The sequence below is a fragment of the Eucalyptus grandis genome, chromosome 7, assembly GCF_016545825.1.
Source record: "Eucalyptus grandis isolate ANBG69807.140 chromosome 7, ASM1654582v1, whole genome shotgun sequence".
Taxonomy (NCBI): domain Eukaryota; kingdom Viridiplantae; phylum Streptophyta; class Magnoliopsida; order Myrtales; family Myrtaceae; genus Eucalyptus; species Eucalyptus grandis.
The window spans coordinates 54,510,399-54,521,534 of NC_052618.1; the positions used below are offsets into that span (position 1 = coordinate 54,510,399).

Below are 11,136 nucleotides of genomic sequence, written 5' to 3' on the forward strand. Positions count from 1 at the left end.
TGGTAATCATGTGTCTGGTGGTCTGCTATGCCTAATTAGACTTATCTAACCTAAAGGCTAAAATGGGCACGCTTGGACAAGCAATTCTCTTCTGAAACCCATAATGCCTACATCCACTTGCTCAGGCTTGGTCAAATTTATATAGAGAATTTAATGACATTTTAATCAAAGGTGGCCACACAAGAACTTTTAGATTGGTGCTAGGCCAGAATTTCTAATTGATCATGTCTATTACTTATATGTTAAAAGATACATAGTTTTGACATACCGTCAGGACTTACTCATCTATCGGAGACTCACTCCTATTTTATGAGATTACTTTCTCTCTCGCTCCTTTTTTTTTTGTGGTAATTTTGCAAATGGATCGAGCATTATTAGTGCTGGAAACTTAGCAAGGAGACCTAAACACACATCGATAATCCAAGAACGTCCTCCTTCACATCTTGGGCCGACACGAATCGTGACCGGTGGACAACTTGGGCTTAAGTGCTTGGAGACGGCGGCCCATTTGAAGCCCAGCTACGAGGTCGAAATTGTCAATCTGCCCCCATGTAAAGGAAGGTTTTTTATCTCCTCCAAGGAGAAACCCCATGACGTGAGAAAATATTCAGTGGTTAGTAATCACCACGTCATCGGCTGACGCGGCGTGCATATTCCATTGAGAAATCGATATCTGTCCGTGAGCTGGAATATGTAAAAATTGAAAAATACAAATCGGAAGGGCTGGGACGCTCTTTTCTCTCTCACCTGGCAAACCACTGACACAAGGAATAATAAATGTGTCTCCGCTCAAGCCCTCTCTCTCATCTTTTCAATTTTTCGATTACCCGCGCGCTCTCTCTCCCCTCTTTTCTTTCTCTCTCGTCTTTTCCAGTTTTCAAGCGATAGGCTCTTCACCTGCTCTCTCTCCTTTTTGGAGAAAATATTCGCTTGTTTCTCACTGCATCAACAAGAAGACGGCATTTTTCTTCCTCCATCTTCTCCAGAAAATCGAATGTTGGAGCGATTTCCATCAACGCGGATCAAGCAACAAGCGTAACCTCGGACGACTGGCGCACGGGGATTGGGAGATTATTTGCAGTCTCCAAAAAGAATGGGGTGCACGCTGTTGGTCCTCCTCTCTGATTTGCTGACTTAACATTTAGGTTTCGGCATGTTGTTCATCTTGTTTCTCTTGCTAGACGAGTATGCATATACTCTGGTTGTTGGGGGCATAATTTACACCATCACAGATGTTGAAGAACTGGGCGAATGGATGAAGGGCTGTTTGGAAAACCACCCATGTTTGAGGCACTGACGGAGGAAGAACTCGTGAACAATCCGGTGGTGAAGATATTGACCAGCGACCGAGGAAGGCCAAAATGTTGCCGGAAATGGTGGGTGGACATTTCAAGCAGTGTGCTGACGCATTGCTCCATCTCTATGATAGAAATCAACTAATGGCTTTATGTTTGTGTACCAGTAGTAATTTTTTGGGACCATTCTAAGTGAACTTTCATGCATTTTTTGGGATCCTTTGAAAGATTGAGATATTCTTTATAATGCAAAAGAGAAATTGCATACCCGTTTCTTCATTTCTTCTTATGCCTTCCTTTTTTCTTTCCTCTCGCCATTCTGTACTTTATTTTTTTGGCCAACTATGTATTCACGTTATCATTGCATTTAAGCTTCGCCACTTTGAAAATTCCATCAACCAGAATTTTTTTAGCAGCGATGGAGGAAGAAAAATGCCGTCTTCTTGTTGATGCAGTGAGAAACAAGCGAATATTTTCTCCAAAAAGGAGAGAGAGAGAGAGAGAGAGCAGGTGAAGAGCCTATCCCTTGAAAACTGGAAAAGACGAGAGAGAAAGAAAAGAGGGGAGAGAGAGCGCGGGGGTAATCGAAAAATTGAAAAGATGAGAGAGAGGGCTTGAGCGGAGACAGGCATTTATTATTCCTTGTGTCAGTGGTTTGCCAGATGAGAGAGAAAAGAGCGTCCCAGCCCTTCCGATTTTTATTTTTCAATTTTTACATATTCCAGCTCACGGACAGATGTCGATTTCTCAATGGAATATGCACGCCGCGTCAGCTGATGACGTGGTGATTACTAACCACTGAATATTTTCTCCCAGGACGCTGGAAGCCGCGGTGGTGTCTCACTTGGAGGTCAGTCTTTATCGCCCTTCGTCTCTGTTCGCTCGTTTTCTCGCGAATCGAATCATTGTGCGTGCTTGTTGACGGATGCTTGTTTGTAGATTTGGCTGCACGCCTTTTCACTTCGTGGATTGGTGGGCTCTCGTCTGTTTAATCGATTGAACTGTGGTTGGTTTATTGTGGTTGAGGCTTACGGTGCTTGTTTTGATGTGCGGATTCTCCAGGTTTTTTAGCTTTGCTTAGGTAGGATTTCGTCGACGGAAATTGGGACGGAAATTGGGGCGCGCGCGATGTCAAATTTGGGTCGTTGGTTTGCGTGCGTGTTTCTCTTTGCAGCTTCAACTCGGGGTGCATGAGAGCTACACTTTACTCGTGACGAAGAGTGATAGGAAGTCGATCATTTTTTATTTTTTATTTTTATTTTTTGGTCAGTCATATTCTATTCCTACTCTACACTCACTGCGGACTCGCCCGCCTCTTGCAGGGCGTGGGGTCGCAACCCACGCCGAAACGTACGCGTCCCTACCCCCATCCCCCCGAAGGTGGGGATTTGAACCTCACCTCCCCCTTCCATGTTGGAAGGGTGGCCACTGGGGCGAACCCCCAGTGGTTATAGGAAGTCGACCATTGAAGAGGCGACAATTGAGGTAAACTGACCTGCATTTGCACGAGAGCATGAGATATACATGTGGTAATAGGGGTGTTTTCCTTTGCTGCAGGCATTTTCCCCCTTTGCTTTCTCAAGCTAGATTTGTGCATTGTGATGGCGGTTGTAATACCAAGAAAATTATTTGTGCACGTGATCCTAGAATTGTCAAACAGTTATAAGCATTGATTTTGTGATGGGCGGCATCCTAATGCCTCATCTATTGAACATGGGAATCTCGTGTTTGGCAGAAGTTTATGGTTTAGAAAAAAACAGAAGGTACTCATCAAGCCAACTGTAAGCTTGTGTCGGGTATTACATTCTATTCTGCAAACTCACAGTTCTCCTCCACTATCAACCATTTCTGTGTCAGAGGCAATTTAAGAAGATATCTTCTTTGTATTTATCGTCCAGTAGTATTTTGGTCATATTTCCAAGGTGTAATCTCGGTATTGGGTTGATCCTTGGTCTGCAGTTTCTTGGAAATGTGAGGCTTTTTTCTCAAACATTCTTTTACATTGTTTCAGACATTCAGCCAATTATGTACCTTTGATTATAGGACAAAGTTGGTACTTGTACACAAGGCTCCATGGTATATCCGAGATGAACCAAGGTTTGCATATCGTGGACTACTACTTGGTAAAGCAATAAGCCTTTTAATTTAACACATTGAATGGCGAACATCTATTACCATTATGTGATGTTTCTTTATTGGTGGCATGGCATCTTCAATAACAGATACGTCGAGGCACTACTATCCCGTCGACGTGATTAAGCATATACTGGATTCCATGTCATATGCTAAACTAGTAAGATATGACAACTTGCAATTCCTTCTTGCTCTTATTCTGAGTGCACTTTTCCTGTAACACTCTACTGATCGCTATTCTATGTTTTGCTTGTTTAATCCTCATGAATGTGTTCCTCCCATGGGAATTACATTCAGTAGAATGTCCTTCATTGGCACATAATAGACAAACAGTCATTTCCTCTGGAAGTGCCTACCAGCGATATACAGTTGAGGATGCATATGAAATAGTGAAGTAAGATATCCATTGCTTGTTCCATGATAAGCAAATTCTTCTCCTTTTTGCCATTTAATTGTATAATTGTTTGTATTCTCTACTTGAGAATGCTCTGGATGTCTTCGTTGGGTTTATATTGGTCAATATGAGATATTAACATGAATACGTGAAATCATCTCCTGGATGTCATAAGTTGATTTTCTTCTATAACTATTCATTTTCCTTTCAGTATAGTAACTTTCTCTTCAGGGCCCTTTTTTTGTTCTCTAGATAAGGCATTCCTGAAATTGACTGAGAGAGTGGTTTAGAAAGTCTTACGGATGGAGAATTCTTTGTATATAGTCAAACTATAGCAGTGCTTCTACTAGTCAGAATCTATGTAAAGTGAATTAATTGCTAGAGCTAATCTGACAAGGAGGGCATATGCAATTCTAGACTGCCTAACAGATCAACAAATAACGTGTTTTCCCCTCCATGCTACCACTTAATTAATATTATGGTTCATGTCGTCACATATTTTGACTTCCTGGATCTGGCACCCGGCGATGTACTAACTCTGTCCTGTTGTTCATGCTGGCTTTCACCATATGAAGCTTTGCCAAAAGTAGAGGTATGTTCTCACATTCATTTCTTTGTTGAGGTTTTGATAAGTGCATTCTCACATATTTCATTGCAATTGTAGTTTTATAATTTCAATATAAGTCTATTGAACTTGTTTGCTTGTGTCAACTGCTACAAAGAACTTGTATAAATCTAGTAGGCCTTAGAACTGCTGCTTTACTATATGAGTGTATTTTATAATTATGACCGAGTTACTATTATTATCACTGCTAGTACAATTGTAGTATTTGCTGAGCATCTTTCTTAACTGATTTTAGGAATCCATGTGATGCCCGAAGTAGATATCCCTGGTCATGCAGAATCATGGTAAGCCACTTCTTTTTTGGAGATTTTGCAGCTTTTGATGAGACATCGTGGCGTTTTTAGGTTGTATATCTTAAATAAGTCACCATAAATTTTTGGTCTTCTTTAATGCAGGGGAAAAGGGTATCCTGAATTATGGCCTTCTAAATCCTGCCACTTGATTTGACTTCATTTCTGGCCTATTATCAGGTTAGGCATCCAGTATCTTTATCTATCGTGCTAAATCTTCCATTTTGCCTATGTATGAATTATCTATACATCTACTGTGACATAGATATTCGTGTTTCATGAGATCCTGAAGGAAGAAAGCCATGTTGAGTAATAACATGTGTGAAACTTTTGTAGTATAAAGCTTTGCTCTTAAAAATTCTCTGCATGGGCTAGGCCCTACTTGAAAGGTGGTGTTGTCACTTAGTAAACGCCTGATTAGTTAGGGTATCTGCGAAACTTCATTCTTCTCAATCGTTTTGGGTTAGATCTAATGCAAATCCTATCATTGCAGATATGGGAAATTTTTTTCCCTTTGAGCTATTTCACTTTGGGGGTGATGAGGTTAACACAGGTTAGTGCAGGTGACCTTGGCATTTTTCTTTTTCTTTGGCAGTCATTTGTTGTTTAGCTACTAAATGATTGGTAGACCTTTTCTACCTCACAACTTTAGAAGTACTTTGCAAAATTTCACTTAGGATTGTAACAGGGGCTCTTGTTTCTGTAACTGTCTCTTCTCCGTGCATATGGGTTTTCCTTCAGTTTCTTTAGAGTGCCAACTGATTCTGTTGATGCCGTGGGAAATATCCTCATATCCATCCTATGTCATTGGTGTTGGCGCAAGAGGAACAAAATGAAGAAAATGGAAGGCTTTAAAACCGAAAATATCTGCTACTCAAAATATGCTTGATCCCATAATGAATTTCACCAACTGGTCATCCTCTGTATGCTGTTAAAGGATCATGTAGACATTATTGGAGTTGCATATATATGATGGGCATGGGATTACCTAACATAAATAATTTATTAATAATATTGCAAAATACCACCTAATTTTGTAGTGAGATCACGAGCAGCAAGTGAACACTTGTAATGTCAAATGATATCCAATGGGCTAGTACATCTACTTGTGAAATGACAGCATTATGGAATTTGAGACGTTTCTCTGGATTTAAGTTTTATGATTACAAACTATATAAGTGGTTATTGTTATCTGATATTTCTTTTGCAGATTGTTGGTATATTAATCGACTACTTTACTTGAGATTTATTCTACTTGCCTGGGAAATTGCAATTATTTTCTATTTTATCATAAACTAAGCCGTCTCTTCATTAACTCATTATTGTTGTATGGTCTTAGATCTTATACCAAAGCTGTTGCAGCAGACTTGTTTATTTTATTAAGTTACAATTACAGGAATGCCTTTCGGTTTTTTATTGGTGTGAATGAGCATGCAACCCATTCCATCTTGAAACATTGTACTTTGGGACTGAGTACTACCATGACCAAAATATCTTTTGTCGTTAACCTAGAAAACTTTATCAAAGCAATAAATGTACTTTAGAAATTAGATTCTAGAAAATTTGGATGGAGTTAATAAGTCTTTTGATTATTACGATCCTCAAGAATAGAGGAGGATGGTGGCGCTGTAACCTGACATTTTTAATTAGATCTCTTGAGATCACTTCTACAGTCTGGAAGCAATTTTCATTGTTCTTTCCGTTTGGTATTCAATCAAACTATCTATTCTCAAAATGCAATTTTTCTATAATTGTTTTTGTTTGAAATCGTATGGATTTAGCACCAGCTTGTTTCTCTGTGGCAATACCTTTCCCTGTATGCCCCCCTTCTCTTAATGCAGTCTCCAATACTTGCATCTGGCAACTCATGTCAGATGCTGAACATGAGAATTATTTTAAATGCAGGCTCCAAAATCATAACATGACTGGTAAAGACACATCCAAGTATTTTGTACTCAAAGCTCAAGAAATTGCCATTTCAAAAAATTGGACCACTGTCAATTTGGTATGTACATGTTACTAACACCTGCTGGAGACCGTTGGTTCTGCGGATTGTTTTTGATTGAGCAATAATTGAATATGTTATTCTCCTTCTGTTTGCCAATTTTCTTAGTTTATATCAAGTCTCCGCATCAATATGACAGAACATTTGTTGAAGAAGCACATCTCAGCACTGGTTTCTGCATCATTTTGAGAAGGATATTTCAATGGAATTGTCGTCTTTGTGAGATGATATATTGTTGAATGAATATCACTTTTGCATGCAAGAGTGCTTTTTAGACTTCTGTAGCATGTCTATAGAAAAATGAAGATAATACTCAAACTAGTAATTATGTCCTTAATATCATTGTCTTTGCTTATAAGAGAGCACTTTGTTATCACGTCCTTATATTTGGGCCCATCATTTTGAAAGATTTTAGGTAGATTCACTGCTAAAATGACGTTTGAACTGGATTAAAGTTATAAATGGGTTGTGGCCTGGAGACCCACTTGACTAACTTCTACCTGCTTTAATTTTCTAGATTTTAAGTGGTTATCTCAGGCTTGTGGCCCTTGGTTCTAGAGGTAGAGAAGGCTTTTAGAATATAACGGCAGAAAAGAGCACGTATGAAAGATTCCTTGGTAGTCAGAAAATGAAACCGTGTGCTAATAGCACTGATGTTTGTTGCAATCAGTATTCAGCCATCCTAATTGTTGTTCCACCTTCTTTTTTTCATAACATTTGTATGTAGAGTGTGACATTGATTTTCAATTGCTTCAGGGAGGAAACATTTAATGCATTTCCCTATAGCCTAATCCAAGGACAATAGTACATAACTGATTAGTTTTGATCAGTATTCAAGATATGTTGATTGCAAGCTAATTAATTTTTATCAATGTAGGCTGGGACCAGGTGTATGTCCAAAGGCTTTTGCAAAGGCCTTTAAATGCATTTTCAGCAATCAAGGCATTTGGTATCTAGATCATTTAGATGCGCCATGGGATCAAGTCTGCACTGCAGAGCCCCTCGACGGAATAAGTGATGCTTCCAAACAAAAACTTGTGATTGGTGGTGAAGTTTGCATGTGGGGGGGAGACAGCCGATACCTCTAATGTCCAGCAAACGATATGGCCTAGAGCTGCTGCTGCTGCAGGTCAGCGAGTCTTTGGGCATCGTTCTGTGCTGGGGCATTGAGTCTTTTTCTTCTCGGCTCTCATCCTTCTTTATCCATTTAGAGATTCTTTTTTCCTTTTTTAATCGCAAGGAAATTTTTTTTGTGACAGTGAAGTTATATCTACATCCTTTAACGCATGACTGGTCCCGCTGGTAATCTCTTTTTTTTTGGGTCATGGCCAATTACTTATTATCATCGTCTTATAATCTGTAAAGCACTTTCTCTACTATTTTTAAAATAAATAAATAAATCACAAAAAAGGGCTAAGTTGGATATCACCTAATGGTGAGGGCTGGGGTTGCATGGATTTTGAAGACATACGGGGTAGCTGGGGGTTTTGCCATTTATCCTTAAAGCCTTTTTGATACTATTTTTTGTGCTGAGGTAATGTATGGCGTATAGTCCTTTCTTTTTCGGTGAACGAACTATATTGTTGGAAATCAGTCTTTTAAGTGATCGAAATGGAGATGGAACATAAAAACAACTTTTAGCATGGGAGATGGCTTTCTAGGGTAAGGAACTGCTCATGGGCTTTGATTGTTTTTCCCGGACTCCCCAAACCTTAATTTGCCAGGTCATGCCTTATCTTCTCCTTTTCCATTGATGTATCACACGTGTGCAAATCCTCCCCAAAATTCATTTTAGCCCCGCGATGGTATTAATTTCTTGTCTTAGCTTTCTCTTCTTGCCGTGGCCTGGAGCGCTTGAATGCTTAGTACTAGTTACAGATGTAATATGCAATGTCATAGACAGACTGCTTGACGCTAATAAGAAATTGAACCGATAAAATGAGCCCAGGTGTACTAAAAGCTGCATATTCCTTCTTTATGCAGATTAGAAAATCAATAGTTATAGTGTAATTGTATTCTTTTACATAGATCCGTATTTATTCGATTGTTTCTATTTTGCAGAGCGACTGTGGAGTAGGAGAGATGCCACGTCCACTGGAAATGTAAATAACACAGCATTACCACGACTCCATTACTTCAGATGCCTCCTGGAGTCCAAGCTGCTTCCGTCACAAACTGGTTAGCTCGAAGTCAGCCAAATGGTCCTGGTTCATGCTATGCCCCATGATTCTTCGAGCGCCTCCATTCGTTTCAATCTGTAAAATGCTGCTCTGTACCCTGGTCGGGAAATAAGTTCCTGAATTATTAAGAAGTATATCCTTTCTAGACTTTGCTTTTGTATATCTTAATCAGTGACTGTGTGCTGCACTTTGGAGGTAGCCAAAACAAATCTATTAGTGTGCGTCTCTGGATTTAGGGTATGGATGATCCGACCACACGAGCTTCGTAATAGCATGCAGGGAATATTAGGCCCTCGCATCTCGTGCCCATAAACGGAGTCAAATTCTAAGCGCGTTTTATTTGAAATAGCTGATTTCAGTTGCATCATTAAAATGCTCATTGAATCTGGCGAAAAGTTATTTACGTACAAATAATTGGTTATGTGAATATTATAATTTGAACTTATTTGCATCATTAAAATGCTACTTGAAGTTATTGGTTCTATGTGAAATTACAAGCAAAGTGAGCAATTACTCGCTAACAAAATTTGTTACAGTTCTGAATTGAACTTTATTAGCTACATGGGGATATTATCGGTAGAAATGGTCGCACATGCTGAAAATTTGCTATCGACCGAGAATTTACTAACCATACATAGGTATTTAAACACACAACTTTCAACAAACGGAATATTAAATTGACTAAGTTAATTGCCAAAAATGTCTGTGTCCTAACTCTGTCGCTGAGGTTAGCGATGTTAACTATTGCTCTGATATTCGCCGAATTACGTTGAAAATACGTTATGCACCATTTTGCAGTCCTCGTCTTCTTTGAGCATGGCGCTCACAAGTCACAGCCACCATCGCGAGTACCACTATTTATCAATTTCCACTTGGTCGGTTTTTCCTTTGTCTCCGTCGTCATTTGACTTTCTTTCCACTATTTATCAATTTCAGGAAATCGACAATTTCACAAAATATAAGTCGACTATGTCCACACATCTTTTATTTTTTGGCGGCCCCAGTGGGGGTAAAATCGTACAACCACAAAAGTTTTTTTTTTTTCCCATAATAGTTATCCTCCCAAAAATAAAAATAAAAATAAAAATAAAAAGCAGTAAGTTTTTGCGATTTTACAGCGGGGACATTTTTGGTAATAAATTTTATTAATTTGATATTCGGTAAAATGCCTAGTCTGAGGAAATACTGGGTACATGCCAACTCAGCAAATTATGAATCCATCATTCTCGAACGAGGGTTGAGCCCTAGCGCCCCGTCGTTCGTGAACCCGAGCCTTCCCTTGTCTCCTGCATCCTCGATGTCCCTTGCGGCTCCGAAGTCGTCACCTCCCAACTTAGCTTCCAGCTGGCGCCGGACCCTGGCCAAGAGGGTCAAGCCCTTGCCGAATCCGGCGAAATCGATGGCCACAGGCCATAGGGAAAGGAAGATTAAAAAAGAAAAAAGAAAAAAAAGGAAGAAATGGCAAAGAAGAAGAGAAACAGCGTGTGTCTGCGAGAGGCGAGAGGGGAGAGAGAAAGGGAGAGAGATCTAACGGTGACCCGCGAGGGACACGTATCCCTAATATGTTGAGTTGGCACGTGTGAACCAATATTTTATCAGTCCACCAGGGCTTTGTCACTTCCGCGGTGACGATACCGTCATCTGCTTCGGATAACGGCATGCGTGTTTATGCTAAACAACACCATGAACCTGCGGTGCCGCGCTGCTCTCTTCCTTAATCGCCGGTGGAAGAACAAGAGGCAGGAGAAAAGGAAGGCCCGACAAGCCACAACAAAACCAGCACGCCCACAATAGGCTGGGCGGAAAAAAGGAGCTCACCAACCCGAAGAAGGCGACCAAGATGATCCCTACTCCGATATACTTCAACGCCCTTTTAACCCGAGGGCAGATCCCATCCAGCAGCATGCCGTTCCACAAGGTGACGAACCCGACGCAGAGCGCAAGCATAATCGCGCTGGCTTGCAGGTGGGTCAACCCCTGGTGCTGGCTTATGAGGAGCCCCATGGTCATGGAAACGGCGAACTCCAGGAACAGCTTCCCCAGCTCCTGTCTCTCGAACAGTTCCACTATTGGGAGACGCGGGGCGTGCTGGGATGAGTCAAACGTTCCATCCTGAGAGCTTCTGGTAGTCATTGTGGTTCCATCGGTGATGTCTAATGCGACGGAGTCGGAATTGCCCACCACTTTGCTAGCGCCATGGGGCTCAGCGGAAGC

At 40.6% G+C, this 11,136-nt stretch overlaps 1 long non-coding RNA gene and 1 pseudogene across 1 annotated transcript; both read left to right on the forward strand.

Annotated features, from left to right (window-relative positions):
* The first annotated feature begins 853 nt into the window (after window positions 1-853).
* LOC120295273 lies at window positions 854-1,564 on the forward strand. Its single transcript, XR_005552626.1, has 2 exons — window positions 854-1,107; window positions 1,233-1,564. It is a non-coding gene; the product is annotated as an uncharacterized LOC120295273 (long non-coding RNA).
* Window positions 1,565-1,713: 149 nt separating this feature from the next.
* Window positions 1,714-9,096, forward strand: LOC120296227 (annotated as a pseudogene).
* The last annotated feature ends 2,040 nt before the right edge of the window (window positions 9,097-11,136 follow it).